This window comes from Pinus tabuliformis, chromosome 8 (genome assembly GCF_031772625.1).
Source record: "Pinus tabuliformis cultivar Carrire ecotype Pingquan chromosome 8, CPIR1, whole genome shotgun sequence".
NCBI lineage: Eukaryota > Viridiplantae > Streptophyta > Pinopsida > Pinales > Pinaceae > Pinus > Pinus tabuliformis.
This window is the reverse complement of record NC_142294.1, coordinates 1,080,189,102-1,080,208,046: the sequence shown is the minus strand read 5'-3', so window position 1 is coordinate 1,080,208,046 and position 18,945 is coordinate 1,080,189,102. Positions and strand designations below refer to the sequence as shown.

The 18,945-nt window shown below is 35.2% G+C and overlaps 1 pseudogene across 1 annotated transcript; it reads right to left on the bottom strand.

Annotated features, from left to right (window-relative positions):
• Positions 1-3,525: 3,525 nt before the first annotated feature.
• Positions 3,526-4,358, bottom strand: LOC149239070 (basic blue protein-like; annotated as a pseudogene). The gene is made up of 2 exons (XR_016245427.1): positions 4,097-4,358; positions 3,526-3,905 (listed from the first exon to the last, which is right to left on the bottom strand). The product of XR_016245427.1 is annotated as a basic blue protein-like (transcript).
• Between the last annotated feature and the right edge of the window lie 14,587 nt (positions 4,359-18,945).

The window sequence follows — 18,945 nt, the reverse complement described above, 5'->3', positions numbered from 1 at the left end:
ATTTCCAAAATGGTTTGTATGTGTCATTAGTGCTAAAGGCCTCTCTGGGGGATTGGCTCTTATGTGGAACCTAAAAATATAGCATTTAAAATCATATATCACCAAGATGGGCATTATTATCTCAGTTGGTCAAAGAGACACTAAGAATTGGTTAAGAATTTTTAATGTATATGCCCCATACATAAAAAGAAGGGCTTCTGGAACTGTGTTGATAATAGTGGTCTATTGGACCTTGACTCTCACATACTCGCAAGGGACCTTAAATTTTGAATTGACTCTACAGAGATATGGGGTTTTTTCTGTCGTTCAGACCCTTTGGGAGGCTATTTCAAATACCTCTTCATGCATAAGTGCCTTAGAGGTATCATGCATATCGCATTGGTCCCTATTTAGAGGAATGGAATGCGGGATGCGTAGGGCTTAGCCAAACTCCTTGATCGATTCTATGTACAAGATTCATTATAAAATGCATTAAAGGATCTGCACTCTTGTATCCTTCCAATCAAAATCTCTAATCACTTACCCATCCTACTAAATTGGTATAGTATACTTAGTCATAAGGTACCTCCATTTAAATTTAATAATTTTTAGTTGCAGGATCCATATTTCCTTGCTCTGGTCCATTCGACTTGGCAGTCCCCCAATGAAGACTTAGCTCATTGGAAGATGGACGTAATCAACCACAAGTTGCGTATGCTTAAAAATAAGGTCAAGCTGTGCACTAAGAAAAAGAATTGGGTGAACATCCAAGAACTTACTCTAATTTATCAACAATAATTTTTTTTAGAGGACCCAAAATCTCTTCTACATACTTCTCTGACATGAGAAAAAGGTTATTCAGCTGGAAATCCGAAGGTCAAAAATTATTCTCTGTCGAGCTGAAGAATTACAACAAAAGAGAAAAATCTTATGGGTTGAAGCTAGAGATAAGATCAACCGATTTTTTCATAACTAGATTTCCTCGGATGACAAAAAAACACAATTTGGAGTGTAAAGTCAAAATTGAGTGAAATCTTGACCAATCAATTGAACATTGAAGAGGAGGATAGAAGCTATTTCAACAATCTAAATTTCTCTCAGGCTCAGGTTCCATCTTGTAAATAACTTGAAGTGTGTGACCTGTTCCGCGCTTGGCCACATTTGGAGGAAATTAATCAAATGGACCACCCTGTAACTCGGGAAGACATTCTTCAAGTTCTAAAAGATCTGGCCAAAGGTAAAAGTCTGGGCCCTGACAGATGGACCAAGGAACTTTTCTTGCATTTTCAAGATATAATGATCTAATAGCTAACTGATATGGTTGAAGAATCCAGGGGACTTGGCTGGGTATATGGCACTACAAATGCTAACTTCATATGCCTTATTCCAAATATTACAAATCCAGTATCATTTTCTAACTATCACTCAGTTTATTTATGCAGTAATATTTACAAATTGATATAAAAAGCAATTGAAAATAGACTTAAACCTTTCTTGTCCAAATATATTTCTGTGGAGCAATTTGGTTTTCCTAAGCACATGCAAATTCACGATGCGGTTGCAATCACCCAAGAAGCCATACATTTTGTAAAACAAAACCAAATGGATGCTTGTCTCATGAAGATTGACATAACAAAATCTTTTGACTATGTTGATTGGGAACTTATATGGATGATTCTGGAGAAGATTGTTCTGGGAAAAACAATGATTAACCGGATCAAAGCATGTATAAAATCTGCATCCTTTTCCATCTTGATCAACCACCTTCTTATGAATTTTTTTCAGCTTCCAGAGGACTTAGACAGGGCTGCACAATGTCCCCACTTTTATTTCTTATCATCATAGATGGACTTAGTAGGAAAATCAAAGATTCTCGATCATAGGACATCATATCATGCTATAAAATAGTGTCATCAGTCATCCACTCTCTCCTGATTTTTGTGGACAATTGGATGGCAATTGGTAAATTAGACCCCAAGGAATGGACTGTGTTTGATGTTCTCCTACATGACTTTGGTCTTGCTTCCAGTCTATATATGAATAAATCCAAGTAAATTCTCATTTTAGACGATGTAAACGCTGCATCGACTCTTCACATTGCAAACACTTTTGGGGTTAAAATAGTTTGCATGGATGTTGGCTTCTGATACTTGGGCTTCACTTTGAAATCAAACGGTTACAAAATCTAGGACTAGGATTGGCTCACTAAGAAAATCGAAAAGAGGCTTAATCATTGGGCACACACCTGAATTTCTCTTGGGGGTCGAATTGTTCTAATTAAATCAGTCATCCATAGCATCCCCATATATTGGATGCATATCTTTAAGCTCCCAAAGGGTGTGATCAATAAATTAAATTCTATCACATCTCGGTTTCTGTGGGCAAGCACAAAAAAGAGCGGAAAATTCACCTTTCAAGTTTGGATTTGATTAACCTTCCCATTGCCCTGGGTGGATGGGGGTCAAAAGATATCGCTTCATTCAACTTAGCTCTTTCACTGAAAAAAAATTGGAGAGAAATCACCAGCGAAGGCCTTTGGCAACAAGTTATCTGTGCAAAATACTTAGAGAATCAGGGTTCCATTCTCTAGCTACGTGATGGGGCACTGAACCCTTCCAAGGTATCCTACTCTTGGTGCAAACTTCTTTCGAAAAAACATTGGTTTTTTTGGAAATCTCAAATGGGCAGTTGGCTCTAGCTCTGCTCCAATAATCGGCCTAGATTTACTTGCAGGTACGAATGGCCCTCACCTACTATCTCGTGATCTAATCACCTTCTTAAATAACATGAGATTATTTACGTACAAAGATTTAGCAAACACTTCCCTCTCCTCTTCATTTCATATGCACTAGAAAGATGAGCTTCAACTTGAGATTCCTGAGACAATGATTCTGAAATGGCAAGTTTACGTTACCAGTCTTAAACTTTCTTGGATAGTCTTATCACCTAAAGATGACAGGTTGTTATGGTATCGATCAATGTAGGGTTATGGTATCGATCAATGTAAGAGTAAATGTAAATGAAGCGTACAATCTTATCTCTCTACCCCCTAGACAGATGAGGGTTCACTCTTGGATGGTCTGGGCTTGGAAATGGGATTTCCCCTTGAAACTCAAATGTTTGGGAAATAGGATTTCCCAAACTTCATTTTATATATCAATGATATATATGTTAAAATTAGTTTTACCCTTTATGATTCAATGATATATATGTTAAAATTAGTTTTACCCTTTATGTTTACTAAATCTTATTAAGTGACTATGTCAAAAATAAATAAAATAGGGAAACATCGTGCTTCTTTTTATCTAAATAAAATAGGATAGGGAATCTATCCACGTTATAAAGTCAGGTCCGGCAGCGGCAGAATGTGAGAGTGCTTCAATTTTTTATCATGTGAATGGTCCCAATCTTCAATGGCTATTATCAACTTGGTGAAGGATGTGGGGACAATGGAATTCAATTTGTACCCAAATATTTTTTGATATGATGCAGTCCGTGCATGTCAGAAGTCACACAAAAACATTGACAGATTTGAACCCAACAAGATCTGTCAAACGATATATATATCATTATCACTAAACGATCAGAATTCACAATACATGACACAGAATGTGCTCCGATTCTGCTAAATCGAGATCTACACATTTTATATAGATAGTCATGGAGGGCAAACCGCGGATTATAGCGCAGCATTATTTCTATATATAGTTTTAACCCAACAAGACTTATATAGCATGTGTATGAGCAGAGTGGAACTTATGTTGCAATGACTGCCATCTTCATGCCGGCAGTGCAGTGGCTGGGAGAACTGCAGATGAAGTAATTCCCAGAGTAACTTTATCGCTGCCAGAAGTGAGAGGACGAGCTCCTGTACGCTGCAGCGTTCACTACCGCCAGGTTGTGCGCTGATGGATCGTAATTAAACACTGCACACATGACACATGCCCTCTTTAATCATTAAATATTTATACATGATCATATATAATATGGACACCTTTATTTATCTTGATGGTTGATTCTCACACAATATAGACATTTCATATTATCTATAAAATTATATGACGTTCCCAAAATTTATCATAAAAATAAATTCAAAAATTATATGGAAAAAATTTACCCAGAATGTCACCGGCCTTGAATTTTTTGCCAAGAGCCCATGACTGGCTTTGCAAATTCCAGCCCTGGCTACCCCCAACGACGTAGGTAGCCCCTTCAACAAGATGCACGCATTGAAGAACACAGATGATGATAATACCACCCACCACCCTATTATTGTTGACTACCCTCGCAATGCCTCCTCCCTGCGCCATTCTTGTTTTTTCACAGAAACGAGACACCTCAAAACAATAGCAATAAGATGAAATCTCTATTTTCTTCCCCTTGAATGAAGGGAGGAGAGGGGAAAGGGCTATATATAATAATCCCAAGCGGGTCCTGCACTTCAGTACGCTCGGCTACTTCACTCAGGTTTGGCTTTGGACGACACAGTCCTTTTTATTAAATTTTTATTTTTTTTATTAGTTCTTGTATTTGTGGTCGATGCAATTAATTTAAATAAATAAATAAATATATTTTAATTTATAAAAATAAATTAGTTGGGGAGCTCATACTTGTTCAACCTTTGGAATATTACAATGGAGATTAATAAGTTTATTTATAGGTTTCTTTCGCTCCAAATACAATTGACATAATATCATAGGTCACAAAACTATGTGCCCAAAATCACTAGTTGTAGACTATAATTCCCGAGGCAAAGTTAACCCTAACATTGTGGAGAGCATATATAATGCATTGAATGTGCAACTAACAAATATTGAATTGAGTAAGTGACAAATTCTGAATGTACAGGTTTTTATAGTCGGTGGTAATCATGTTGTTGATGTAATTCTTCTGGATATAAATTGTTCAGATTTTATGAAATGTTTGACATTTTGAGTGAATACTCCACCCATAATTAGGGACAAATAAAGATTAAATGGTTATGATAGAGTGTAGGACCAATATTTAAATAAAATTCTGATTGGTATCCATTCATAACAAATGAAGAGATAGGGTTAAATATATCCTTTAATAAAGTGATAAATTGGGAAACAACTTTTATACCTATTTGTTTGAAATATTAAAAAAAACACTTAAAATAGAAAGATTACTAATAATAATAATAATAATAGTAAAGTTTATATATATAATTAAATAAATAAATCCAGTTATATTCAAAATCAATTAAACTAAAATTAATATAAAAACCAATACCTATTATCACATTCCTCACTGAAATTGGTTCAAACTATTATCTATAAGAATGGGAGGCATTGAGAACAACCATTTTTATAAGGGAATGATGATCATGAACCAGGATATGCTTTTGATTAAAATTAATAAAAACTATAAGGTAAAAAAATAATAATGTAAAGAATTATAAAGTATAAGATGGTTGAAGAAGACCAACTATGAAGAAGACCAACTATGTATAAAAGTCATTTCAAAAAATAATAGAATACACATAATGTAAATATTTAACAACATTGGCTTGAATCGTAGAGTTCACTTCAAATGACAAAAATATCAATTAATTAATTTATTTGTTTTTGAATTCATAGTGAAAATAATAGCCAAAGAGAAAAGGGAAAAAAAATAGAGGGAGGTAAATAGAGTAATCTAGGGATTACAATAGAGAGGGGATAAAAGATTAGATGATGAGTGAATTAAAGGGGTAGCTAGGGGATAAAAGATTAGATGATGAGTGAATTAAAATGGTAGCTAGGGGATAAAAGATTAGATGATGAGTGAATTAAAGGAGTAGCTGAAAATAAAAATAAAAAAATGGGGTAAATAAATTATTATTTTTGTATATTATATAATTCTAATTACTATGAATAATAGAATGTAGTAAGCCAAGGTTTATGATTGCCACAAGTGCTAGGAGTAAAGCTACGATTAGTGAAAAGAAGAAAAAAAATGTGTAAAAAGGGGGATTAAACCAAGACTAAAGGGCTCATGAAATTAAAAAGAAAAGTATAAAAGAGGAAGGCTCATGAGAGGTGCTAGCAGTAGGGTTAATTTTAGAGAGATGTTGAATTGCAAGTTTCCAGGATTAATTTAATTTATAGTTGTCAGCTTGATTACATTATTTTGGTTTGTTTCTCAATTTCAAGGGTTTCTCTAATGATTCAATGAGGGTAAAAGGAAGAAGAAGAAATAGTTTTGAAGTCATAAAGACTAATGAGGTGTTTGGATTTTGAGAATGCTCCACGATGGCTGATTTAAATATATGATTATGTTCATTTTAAACAATATTCTCTTTAACATGAGCCTCGAAAGATCTTCATTTCTAGCTTGTGTATGTTTTTCCATAGGAGTAAAGGATTTGAGATACTCCTAGTCTTAGCATAGGATTAGATTTGTCTTTTGAAGATCTAACTTTTTATTAAAGGATAGTACATGATTTAAAGAGGGTTTTTATATTCTTTCTTGTAAAAATTTTGACATATGATAAATTGTTATAAAAAAAGAGATAATAAAAACATAAAAGCAACAAAACATGGACATATAAAATTATCCATTAGAATTGAAGTTTACTTATATTGTCTTTGTAGTATGGGTGTGTAAGAATTCACAAGGAATGACTTTGCTCTTGTGTAATGGTGTACATAACTACTTCTACTCTTATTTTTCAGTCACCCTTTTATTCTATCCCCATGAACTTTGTGCCTCAAATCAACATGTGGATGATTTGATTGCTATGGGATTCACAAACTAGGATTGGAGTGGAGTAGAATGCTAATAGTGGGATTTCTTTTCCCACTTGAAGAGGCCTCTAATAGAAGGAAAGATTAATCAAGATTTTGAAACTCTAGATCATGTAGAAAGTAATAGAAACTAGATTAGATGGGAAGTAAAGAAATGTAAATTAGGTCAGATTAGGTGGGTTTTTGTAGCTTACTTTTAAAAAATATTTTGATTGGAAGGAGATTTTGGAGGAGCAATTTTTCTTGGTTCCATCATGGATTGAATTTGCTAACTTTATTCAAATGGCCCATTGAGGAACAAAATATACAAGGATCGAAGGAATATATTCTATGAAATGATTTGGCACAATTATAAATATTTTTAGTAGAAAAAATTGGTTGCAATCAACTTTAAAAATGTATATTGTTTAATTTAAAAATGATCTTGAATTTAATTTACCTATAGAGCAATGGGAGTACCGGCCTATATCAAAGTTAAAGTAGTAGAAAGCATGTGCTATTAAGCCTAGGCATATAAAAATAAGAATGAAAGGAGATACTAAGATAGAACAATGGTTGACAATGGTATTAAGGGTAAAACGAGAAACTTGTGAAAAGAGGTAGTGATATTATTAAGATATGTTGGGGGAGGATTGAGTTACAAGTGGTTCAAATGTGTATTATTGTGTTGCATGTGAATGCACATAATAATGATCATAAAAAAATGTAAATTTTATTTAAAGTTTTGAAAAACATGGCATGAGCATTGTAAAATGGAAAGATATAAGAACACTTAAACGTTAGGTACTCATTTTTAATGAAATATAATTTTTGAAAATTTAATGTTTAAAGAAATGTTATTTCCAAAAACTCCATAAAATCTTATAATAAATAATATAAATACATAAAATTCAATAAACTTCAAAATATTCAAACAAAAAAAAGATAAAATATAAGAAATGTCAAACAACTAGTATTAAAACAATAGTGGCATCAATACTATAGTTTCTTTTCATATGACTATTAATATTCATAAAAAATTGACCACATTACATAATTAATAATTGTTCTTTTAATCATGTGCATTTAATTCTAATATGTTTAATATTTTGTGATAAAGTTAAAAAATAAATACTCCACATATATTTTTGAATATATATATATATATATATTATTAATGAATTCAATTCCAAAAATTATATTTAACTTTTTCTGATAAAATTAAAATATTAAATCATTTTACGTATACAATATATTTTTAATATATATGTTTATATATATAATATTAATGAGTTCAATTCCAAAAAAATATATTTACCTTAATAAGTCACCCCACCTCTACAATATATTCTTGAATATATATGTTTATATACTCGATTCTAAATATTGTAATAGTAAAAGAAGAAAATTAATAAATTAATTTCAATTCACCGTAATATCTCAAAGAAAAAATAATAAAAAAAATAAATAATGTAGCGGCCAAAATCAACGCGCCACTATCTCCACAACGTAGATACTGTAACTATAGATACTGCGGCATAAAGTATTAAAAATCACTGTTTTTTGAAAAGGCTCCACTCGAAGTGTGACGTGATATAATTATAAGCATGACATAGTACAAATTCCAAAACATTCATTGCCATCCATAATCAAATTCCGCTATTATATATTATTGCGACAATGAAATTCTCTAATCAGATTCTGTTCTTATACATTATTGTGACAATGAAATTCTCTTTCTTATATATATATATATATTTTTAACGGTATCGTGAATCATTAACTGCTAGTATTATTTATAGGAGACCTAGGATCAATCTTCGTTGCTGCCTCTATAGCACCAAAAATATAGCCAACCACCTACAAGTCGGGTATACTAAGATCTTATGATTTTAGCAAGAGGAGACTCACGTGCCGCCAAGACGGGATTGGGGAATCCACCCCTTTAGCTTCCACCACAGCAAGTCAATGTACTCAATGAGATTTGAACTTCAGCCTGTCGGGCTTTGCCCAAGTGACTTACCGTCAAACCACACATCATCTAATATATATTATTGCAACAATGAACTAAAATTTGCTTACGCCACGGATGTTTTTGGACTTTCGGTATCATCCCCACGCATCTGCTCGTTTCACTAAAATATTGAAAAAAAATTGGTTTATGTTTAATTCTCACAATTCCCACATACATATAAGCATAGTTATCAACAGTGATAGTTTATCTGTGTCCATGGATGAATACAAACTTTTCAATAATTTATTGCGAAGGTTGTTTTCAAAATAAAAAAATATCATTTTAGTGAATTTTTTTGGGTAATGGGTCTTTTCATTAATAAAAAAAAGATACATAGTTTGAATTTCTAACAAAAAATTAAAATTCAGAAAATACTTGATATTACTAATAATAAATATTTAGAAAATGATTACACAAAACATAAAATGCTTTTTGAGGATTCAAGATTTCAAGGGGGAAATGTTCAAGAAATTTGCATGATTTTTTTCAAGTTAACTAATTGTTCACCGTCTTCTTGGATCAATGTCTTATTGCTCTTGTAGCCTTGTTTTTTGGCTTCTTTGTCTTGTTTGGAGACTACCTTGAAATTCATTGTTTGAACCTCAAGACCAAATTATGAGGAACTCAAGCCCAATTGCTTACTTCAAAGATAGAACTTATATAGAATCCTAATCTCATGGGCTAGCATGTCCTTCAAATCTTTTCCATGTCATTCTGCCACAAGGGCAATCAGTCGTGGGTCATCTAAATCCATATCTTCTGGTAGGGCTTTTGCTCCAATTTCTTCCGAAGGAGAGCTAATTATTTCTTGTGGTAATAGATTTTTCTCTTCAAGATACTTTTGCAAAACCTTTGTAGGGTTATATGATTTACCTTTTGGATATTGCATGCTTGATTGGATGTTGACTTGTTGTTGAGCCTCTTGCAGAGAGGAGAGAAACTTAAACATGTTTTTTAATCGAGCGATCTTCTTCAGCTTCTTTTGAAAGAGAGCTAATCATTTCCCGTGGTAATGGTTTTTTGTCTTCAAGAAACTTTTAAACGGCCTTTATAGAGTTATAACATTTACCTTCTATTGATTTCATGCTTGATTGAATGTTGACTTGCTATGGAGCCTCCTACAGAGAGGAGCTAGACTCGAACCTATTTTCTTAACTAGGTATTCCATCAAGCTTTGAGGTACCCTGGGGTCTTAAATCTTGTTCTTCTTTGGGGGACTTTTCCTGAATCAATTGGCTCTTTCTCAGGATGATTTTCTTCAAATGATTCCAAGTTATTCATCACCCAATCCCCAATAAGATGCATGTATTCATGAAAGATGTCTACATCTAAAGGGGATTTGTTCAAAATCTAGAGTTTGTTTCCAAATGTTGTCATGATAACGAATATAAAAGGAGACTACAAGACGCTAGGAAATATACATGTAAACACATATGTGCATATGAAGTATACCTCCCTCTCTTAGTATCCTTTGATACTTTGACAAAGTTACTAATTGCATTCTCGATACCTTCAATGATTTCCTCCTCCCAATATTCCTTAGGAAGAGAAAAGAGATGCATCAACACCAGGGCTGCAAGGAAATTCTCCTTCTCTGGATTGTACTTCTCCTTCCAAAATCGCATGAAGAGCCCTGCATTATTGAAAAAAATATGGCCCTCTTTCAAAAACTTGCAATGACTTCCAGGCTGGAGAAAATGACTATATAAAACCCTTGTCTCCTAACTCAAATTATATTCGACCATGGGGGTTCTATCTATTTTGGATCCACCCAATCAAAGCCTTTTCAGAGGACCTAATCCATTAAATTTACAAATCAAAGCATGATCCTGCATATATTGGATATTCTTGGAAGAAATTGTCATTGATGTCAAAGGTTGAATGGGCCATTGATATGATTCATTTGTTTGATGATATGCATGAAACATTTAGTGAATTTGGGTGCAAGACCACTCTATATTGGTAGTCCTTGCCACACCATTTTGTCTAATAGGTGGTATGTGTTGTGGGTCTTTTTGGTTGGAGAGATATTCAAGTTTGAATCTTGCTCATAATCTACGCCAATTTGAATGGGTTTGACCCCACATAAATTGCATGACACAAACGATTTCAATATCATCCAAACCCTAATCATTACGACCCATTAAAATTGAGAAGATGACCTCCATTACAGACAAGACAATCCTCCTCTTTTTCAAGCTCAAAATGATTAATATCAATGTCTTCCCTAAAACAGGTTTAGGTTGGCTCCAAAAATAGATGTTCCTTTTAAGAATATAGATAATCCTTTTTAGTTTGAGTTGACCCCAAAATAGGGTTATCTACAATCAATATAAATTACCGAGTGGTGAGATAAAATTAGCACAATCAATAATATATTCTATTAATTGTTGAATGAGGAAATTACACACATATTTATACAATCAATAGTCTCAAGATAGGAATGCTATCTTAGACGTACAATAGTGTGGTTGAGAGATTCTCTCAACCACACACTAAACTAAGAGAAACTATATTCTAGCTTATTCCTATTATGTAGGAACAAACTCCTCAATTAGAAAATTACAACCATAGACAAGTAGGAATTAATTATTTCCAACTCCCCCCCTTAATGACTACTTGTCATGATAGTCAAATCCACCATCATCACACGAATTGCATGTACAAAACCTCAAAAAGCACAATCTGCCGCCCTCGGACAGATCCACAACTTCTCCGATCCCACGGATCCCCTTGAAGGTGAATTGGCGCGATCCTTAACTAAAAACCCGCGCCTATTGGTGCGACTAATCGCCTAATAGACGTGCCAGTTGGCCTTCCTGGCATTGCTGTTAGCGCGAAAAACGCCAATCCCCTTCTACTCAGAGAAAATCATCTGAGTCTGAGCCAGGTGTTACTGCAGTCCACCTGCTCCTACGAGCTCAAAGCTCCTGTGTACACACAACCACAAAGGCAATCTGCCACCACCGGGCAAGTCCGATTTACCACCACCGGGCAAATCCGCCAACTTCAATATGCCACCACCGGGCAAGTCCGATTTACCACCACCGGGAAAATCCGCCAACTTCAATAAGCCACCACCGGGCAAAACACTGATCTGCTTCCACCGAGTAGAAATCTCCACGTGCCACCACCGGGCAACTCCTGTAGCCACTAAGGCTGTATAGATGGTTTCTGGCTCACCACCAACCATCACATTACAGTGACAAAAGATGGTTTCAGGCTGACCACAAACCATTACAAAGTGGTTTTGAGATCACCACGAACTTTCAAATGCCCTTAAAAAACTTACATCTGATTCCACATTTTGGAGTTTTTGGGTACATACAATGACTATTATAATAACATGCTAGGGAGTCTATTCCACACTAATTCAAACAAACATCTACTTTGTTGTCCACCATAAACGTTGTCGCTGCTCCTTTACCTCATTTGTGAGGGGTCCACTGATAAAGAAACCGGAACATAGGCACTCACAGCCACACGAAGAGAACACAATTTTCCCTTCAAGAACAGTAATCCAGGACTCCACGGTCCAATCCTCCATTGGATTTCAGTATCCAATTCTCCTGGCATCGCAACATAATGCCACTTCCCCTACTCACAGTATCAAGGCTAGTCATTGTTTTCAAGCATACTGCCTCATACTCGCTAACAATCTGCAGCACGATCTCAATCATCCTCCAATTTCTGATGTAGCTCCAATTGATGTCGTTGTCATGTGTTCACCATTCCCTGCAAATCTGCTTAGTGTTGGAATGACCAGTTCCAACACACTCAGCATTGTGACAATAGTTGGTCATACTAATGTCACTTAAATTACAACTAGTTTCATTGTCATGACAATTAATCAATATATTACAACATCATCAGATAATTAAACAAATACATTTTGACAATAGCATAAACTTCACGGCCAAATAGTGAGAGTAGAAACCAGGTCGCTTTTGCTGGAGGATAAACAAAGAGCAAAAAGATGGGCTGATACACCCCCAATCACCCAAGACTGTTCATATTGCAGTAATTGGCGTGCCAGACTGCCCGGTGCCACTGGCATGTGCTGCTGCTGCTCTTTTTTTTTTATTACCAGCCCCACTCTAGTCGAAGACAAAGTTATCAGGCCTCCACGCGTCGGATCCCACCTCTGGTAGCTATCCACGACCACTGGGACTACGTTGCAGGCAGTACAAACTATATTGCGTTGGGAGAACTCGACGTCGAATCCCGCGAAATCTTCTTCACCTGGGTCCTCCTTTCCGCCTGCTCAGCAAGGCTTTCCGCCAGTTGCCTGTACGCCTGGCTAATGGGAGACGCAGATGTATAGTCCGCCCATGTCCAATCCATCGGAGTGAAGTCCATCAAGGGCGAGAACAGGATCGGGATTGGGGACAGGGGGAATACATCAGCATTTAAACGTTGGGGGAACAGAACCAGATGAGATCTGAACCTTGGCGAGATCACCTCCGGGAAAAACGCTAGGAGGTTGGTACTTGATTCCGCACTTAAATCCTGTGGGACACCAAACAACAAGTTGAATGGTTCTTTGTCTCAATTGTTGCGACAGTGGCACAACATCTCCACGGTACATGAGACAACAGGCCATGTATTTCCTATGGCAAGGATCGCTCTTGGCCATCATGGAAGACATCTCGAATGCATTGTTTTGACTCTTTGCGCAACACGGTCAATTCCTCTGTTTCTCACCATTATTATCCCCCACAGGTCCCACGACAGCAACTCCATCAATATCTCGGCCACGGCTTTTCTTGCCAGTTTCAGTAGATCTGGCTCCCACAGAAAACACACTCGAACGACCACACAGTAGATCTGGCTGCAGAGTAACACACATCGAAAACTCCAAATGCACAATGTGTTTTCAGTCAAAGGACCAACGTCTTTCTTGCAGAGAAATTCACGCTGTTTGGAGAAAAAAAAAATGCAAGCTCTCACTACGCCGCAGCCGGTAGGTCACACTGCAGCGCTGTCACACGCATCTCATAGCTCGCCTCACCGCGCTTTCACAGCACTCTCTCGCAGCTGACCCTCCCAGCACTCTCTCACAGCTCCCTCACAGCGCCTCACAGCAGCGCCCTTACAGATATCATATGGAAAAACAAAGTAGTTTATTTCTCTATGCCCAGGAAGGGCCAGAGGCCCTTACGGGCTCTGATACCAAGATAAAATTAGCACAATCAATAATATATTCTATTAATTGTTGAATGAGGAAATTACACACATATTTATACAATCAATAGTCTCAAGATAGGAATGCTATCTTAGACGTACAGTAGTGTGGTTGAGAGATTCTCTCAACCACACACTAAACTAGGAGAAACTATATTCTAGCTTATTCCTATTATGTAGGAACAAACTCCTCAATTAGAAAATTACAACCATAGACAAGTAGGAATTAATTATTTCCAACTTGGTGGAGCCTCAAAAACACAATTTCAATGGATTTGTGTAGATATGTCTCTGGAGCAGTCAGAGGCCTAAATAAGAAGAAATATCATAATACGAAGTGTAATGATCAAGGCTAATAAAACAAGTGTTTTTCTTATCTGAAGTAGGAGACTGAGATTTCTATTGAGGTAGTTTTTATAGTGTTGGGCATACCTTTCTTTCACTTTTTGAGGATGATCCAAGTTCTTAGATAGATTCAAATATGAGGTAGAGATCTGAGTTCCTTAACAAATCTAAATCTGAAGCAATATAAGGTAGAGATCCGAGTCTAAGGCATAGATCCTAGTTTTTTGGAAACTTTCAACCTTTGTCTGAGGAAAATTTTGGCCCTTGACTAAGGAAATACTCAAGCAAAAGTCTAGGTTGAATTTCTCTATGGATGTCACAGAAAGAATTTATTATTTGAGGGTGGGTTTTGATGAATTTATAGGTTGAATTGCAGAGGTCATTTAGGGCTTGTTTGAAGGCACATAAAGAGAATCTTGATGAGACAATAAAGGGACATATTACATGGGGTGTATCTAGGCTTATTTGACATCCTTTCAAAGATAGATTTGAGAACCTAATCTCGAAGGCATAGTCTGTTGCAAAGCAATGATAGGAGAAGGCATACTAAGTGGTAGTATTTCAAGGCTCATCTTCTTCTACGGTATGGTTAAACACTTCCAAAATTTTCTAAGAATATGTATAACCAATAGTTGTACTAAAGTGTCTTTGAAAATTTCTATTGTAATTGGGTCAATATCCTTGGTAAGGGAGCCCAAAACTTCTTTATCTATCATTATTTTAAGGGTGGAAAGGTGTTGTTCGTTAAGGACATTGTAGCTTCCTATATGAGGTTATCAACTCCATCCAACGGGAGCTAGTAAACTAGGGGGTTGTATCCTCCTTCAAGTTGTATCTTGTAAACAAATTGAAACTATATAGTTAAGTTTTCATGTATATTTGTTGCTCTCTTATTGATGATCTTTTGCACACTAGTTTATTGACTGCTAATGAGGTAAAAAGTCCTAAAGGTTCTTAATATTGATTCACCCTCCCTCTCAATATTGTTGATATTTCCAACAATTGGTATAAGAGTCAGTTACCCTTAAATGGTATAATCACTAGATGGAATATTGCGAATAAATATGGATCAAATGGAAGGAATCTCTTCAATATCAATTTAGGCATTTGATGGAAATGGTTATGAATTATGGAGCAATAACATGGAAACCTACTTAAAGGCTTTAGGAGTGGATGTTTGGATCTCCATTGTTAATGTCTACAAAGCCCCATAAATACCTCTCAATGATTCCTAATTAGAGGAAATTGTTTAGTTGTAATTCAAAGACTCATCATGCCATCATAAGTGGATTTTCAAGAACCATTAAGACCAAGGTGATGACATGCACCACAACTAAATAGGTTTGGGATAAAATTAAAAGTGTTTATAAAGGTAATTATAAAGTCAAATATGTCAAACTTCAAAAACATAGAGCACATTTTGAAAGTATAAACATGGATGAAACATAAAACATTGCAACCTATTTCAACAAAGTAGAAAAAGTTGTCAATGCTATTATAGGATTATGAGAAGAAATCAAACAACCCTTGGTCATACAAAAGGTTCTAATATCACTTCCTTCGAGAAAAAATGCCAAGGTATTTTCCATAGAGTAAACCAAGGATTTGAAAAATATGACAATGGATGAATTACATGGCACCTCTGCAACATATGAAATGAGAACAAATATAAAAGTTGGATAGTCAAACAAATAAGCAACCTTTAAAGCCATGAAGAAGACAAGAAACAAAGAACTCAAGATAGAGGGAACACTAGACGATGAACCAGATGAAGAAGAAGTGAATTTCTTTAGGAAGCTCAAGAGGGGAACCAGAAAAAAAAAACAAAGGTAAGTTACCCTTTAGATGTCTCATTTGTGGCAAAATAGGTCATTATGCTAAGGTATGTCCCTTTGGGGAAAAGAAAAACTTTGAGAAGAAAAACCTTCATTCTAAATAAGACAAAAATTATTCCAATGAAAGTCATATAGAAGAAAGGTATGCAAGAGAAGTTCTCTTCATAACCCAAGAAACACAAAATAATGATCATGATGAAGAGGTCATTGATTGATATGAAGAAACATAAAATAGACTCTTTTTTGGGACTTAGAAGTGACTAAGAAACAAAACATGAGGATCAATATGTTAAAGAAAAATTAACGAGAAATGAAAAGGAAAATGGCAAGCTCATAAACCAAAATAGAGAATGGAATAGCTTACTTGAAAAATGTAGTGAAGAAAATATCTCTTTAAAGGTCCAACTTGAAGAAGAAAAAAGGGTTGAGGAAGTAATTAAGATCCAAAAGAAGAAGAAAGAAGGATATTGTAAGAGGCTTGAAGAGGAAGTTGTGTCATTATGGATTGAAGTTGATAAGCTCAATAAGAACTTGAATAATTTACTAGTGTTGGAAAATATTCTCAGCTGTCAAAGATCACCAAGCAATAAAACAGGTCTTGGTTATACAGGTGCATCTTCAAGAAAAGAGGACACACAAGCATCCAAAGGAAGAAACTAAAAAGGACTTTATAAGTGTTGATACTTCAAGAAGCTATGTTGATATTCCCAAGAAAATCCATCATAGAGAAGACAATAATGAATCAAGGATAAGGATTAACAGTGGATTGAACCACCTCTAAGGCATAACAACTTCGAAATATCATCTTACTTTCCCAGGTATGAAAATATTTTTCTTGGTCATTGTTACTCTTGTATAAATTTTGGGCAAAAAAGAAATTCATTGTAAAATCAATACAAGATAAAAATATGAAAGAATCAGGAATGATTATGGATTTGCAATAAATGACCATAGATCAGTAAATGTTCATGGATCTACTAACATAAACTACAATCCATTTGAACCACTAATGAATCAAAATATTGTATGCTACAAATGCAATAATCTTTGTCAAAAGGCATAATAGTGTAGGCTTATAAAAGAAAGTGTTCCAATCATAAAGAAAGAGAAACCAACTAGGATATGGGAAAAGAAAAAGAAGGAAGATTGCAATCTAGCATTGATCATTGAAGATAAAGAAGATGAATGGTACATAGACAATGGATGCTCGACACATATGAGAGGAGATCAAAACAATTTTTTTAGTCTAAAGAGAAAAAGCTACACTATTGCATTTGGAGATAATTCTTTCATCAAAATACTTGGAAAAGGTGTAGTAAATCTTGGAAGTGAACATGTATAAACAACAAATGTTTTTCTGGTTGATTATTTGAATAAGAATCTTCTTAGGCTATAATCTCTTGTTTGATTCCCAGAAATGTGAAATTAGAGAAGAAGGCCCAAGAAGATTGATTGCAACAACTACTAGAATACCAAACAACATATACATCCTAGACCAAGCAGAGCGAAATAAAATTACAACCAAGTTAAAGAACCTTAGGGACAACCAAAAAGGGAAGAAGATAGAAGTCTTGTTGAGTGCCATATGTTCAGGAAGAGCATCTCCAAAGAAACAATTCGCCAATTTCCATTGATCTAAATGGGGGAGAGAAAGGAAGTGAAGCATGGAGATAGGGGGAGCATGATGCCAAGGGGAGCATGAGTATTGAAATCAATGAAATAGGGGGATATTGTTGGAATAAATTGTCATTTATGTCAAAGGGTGAATGGGACATTGATACGATGCATTTGTTTGAAAAAAAACATGAAAATTTTAGTGAATTTTGTTCAAGAACACTCTAGATTGGTAGCCCACATCATACCATTTTGCCTGATAGGTGATATGCTTCATGGGCATTTTTGGTTGGAGAGATATTCATGTTTGAATATTGTTCATAATCTACCCCAAGTTGAATGGGTTTGACCCCACATAAATTTCATGAAACAAACAATTTCAATATGGTCCAAACCCTATTCATGGTGGTCCATTAAAATTGATAAGGACTCCATTGCAGACAAGGAAACCCTCCTCATGTTCAAGGTCAAAATGATTAATATCCAAGTCAGCCTAAAACAAGTTATGGTAGGCTCCAGAAATAGATGTTCCTTTTAAAATGGATGTCTTCATTTTTTTTTTAAGTTGTCCCCAAAATAGGGTTCCCTCCAACCAATAATTACCCATCTATGGAGCCTGAAAAACACAATTTCATTGTACATGTGTAGATATATATCTAGAGTAGTCTGAGGCTTAAAGAAGAAAAAATCTCACTATATGAAGAGTAATAATCAAGGCTAATAAAATGAGGATTTTTTATTATCTGAAGTAGGAGACTGAGATCTTTGTTGAGGTAGTTTTTTCTAAGTTATGGACATACCTTTCTTTCACTTTTGAGGAAGATTTGAATTCCCGACAAGTCCTAATCTGAGGCAAAGATCCAGGTCTGAGGAATTTTTCTACCCTTGTCTGAGGAAACATTTGGCCCTAGTTTAAGGAAATATTGAATCATAAGTACATGTTGAATTTTCTGATGGGTTTCACAGAAAGAAGGTATGTTTTGAGGTTGAGTTTTGATGAATGTATAGGATGAATTGCAAAGGTCATTTAAGGCCTATTTGAAGACACAAAAATAACATCTTAACGAGACAATAAAATGACAGATTAAATGGGGTAGATCTAGGCCTATTTGACCTCCTTTCAAAGATATATTTTAGAACCTAATCTCTAAGGCATAGTCTGATGAAAAACAGTGATAGGAGAAGGCATACTCAGTGGAATCTAGTTCAAGGCTCATCATTTTCTATGGTATGGTTAAACACTTCC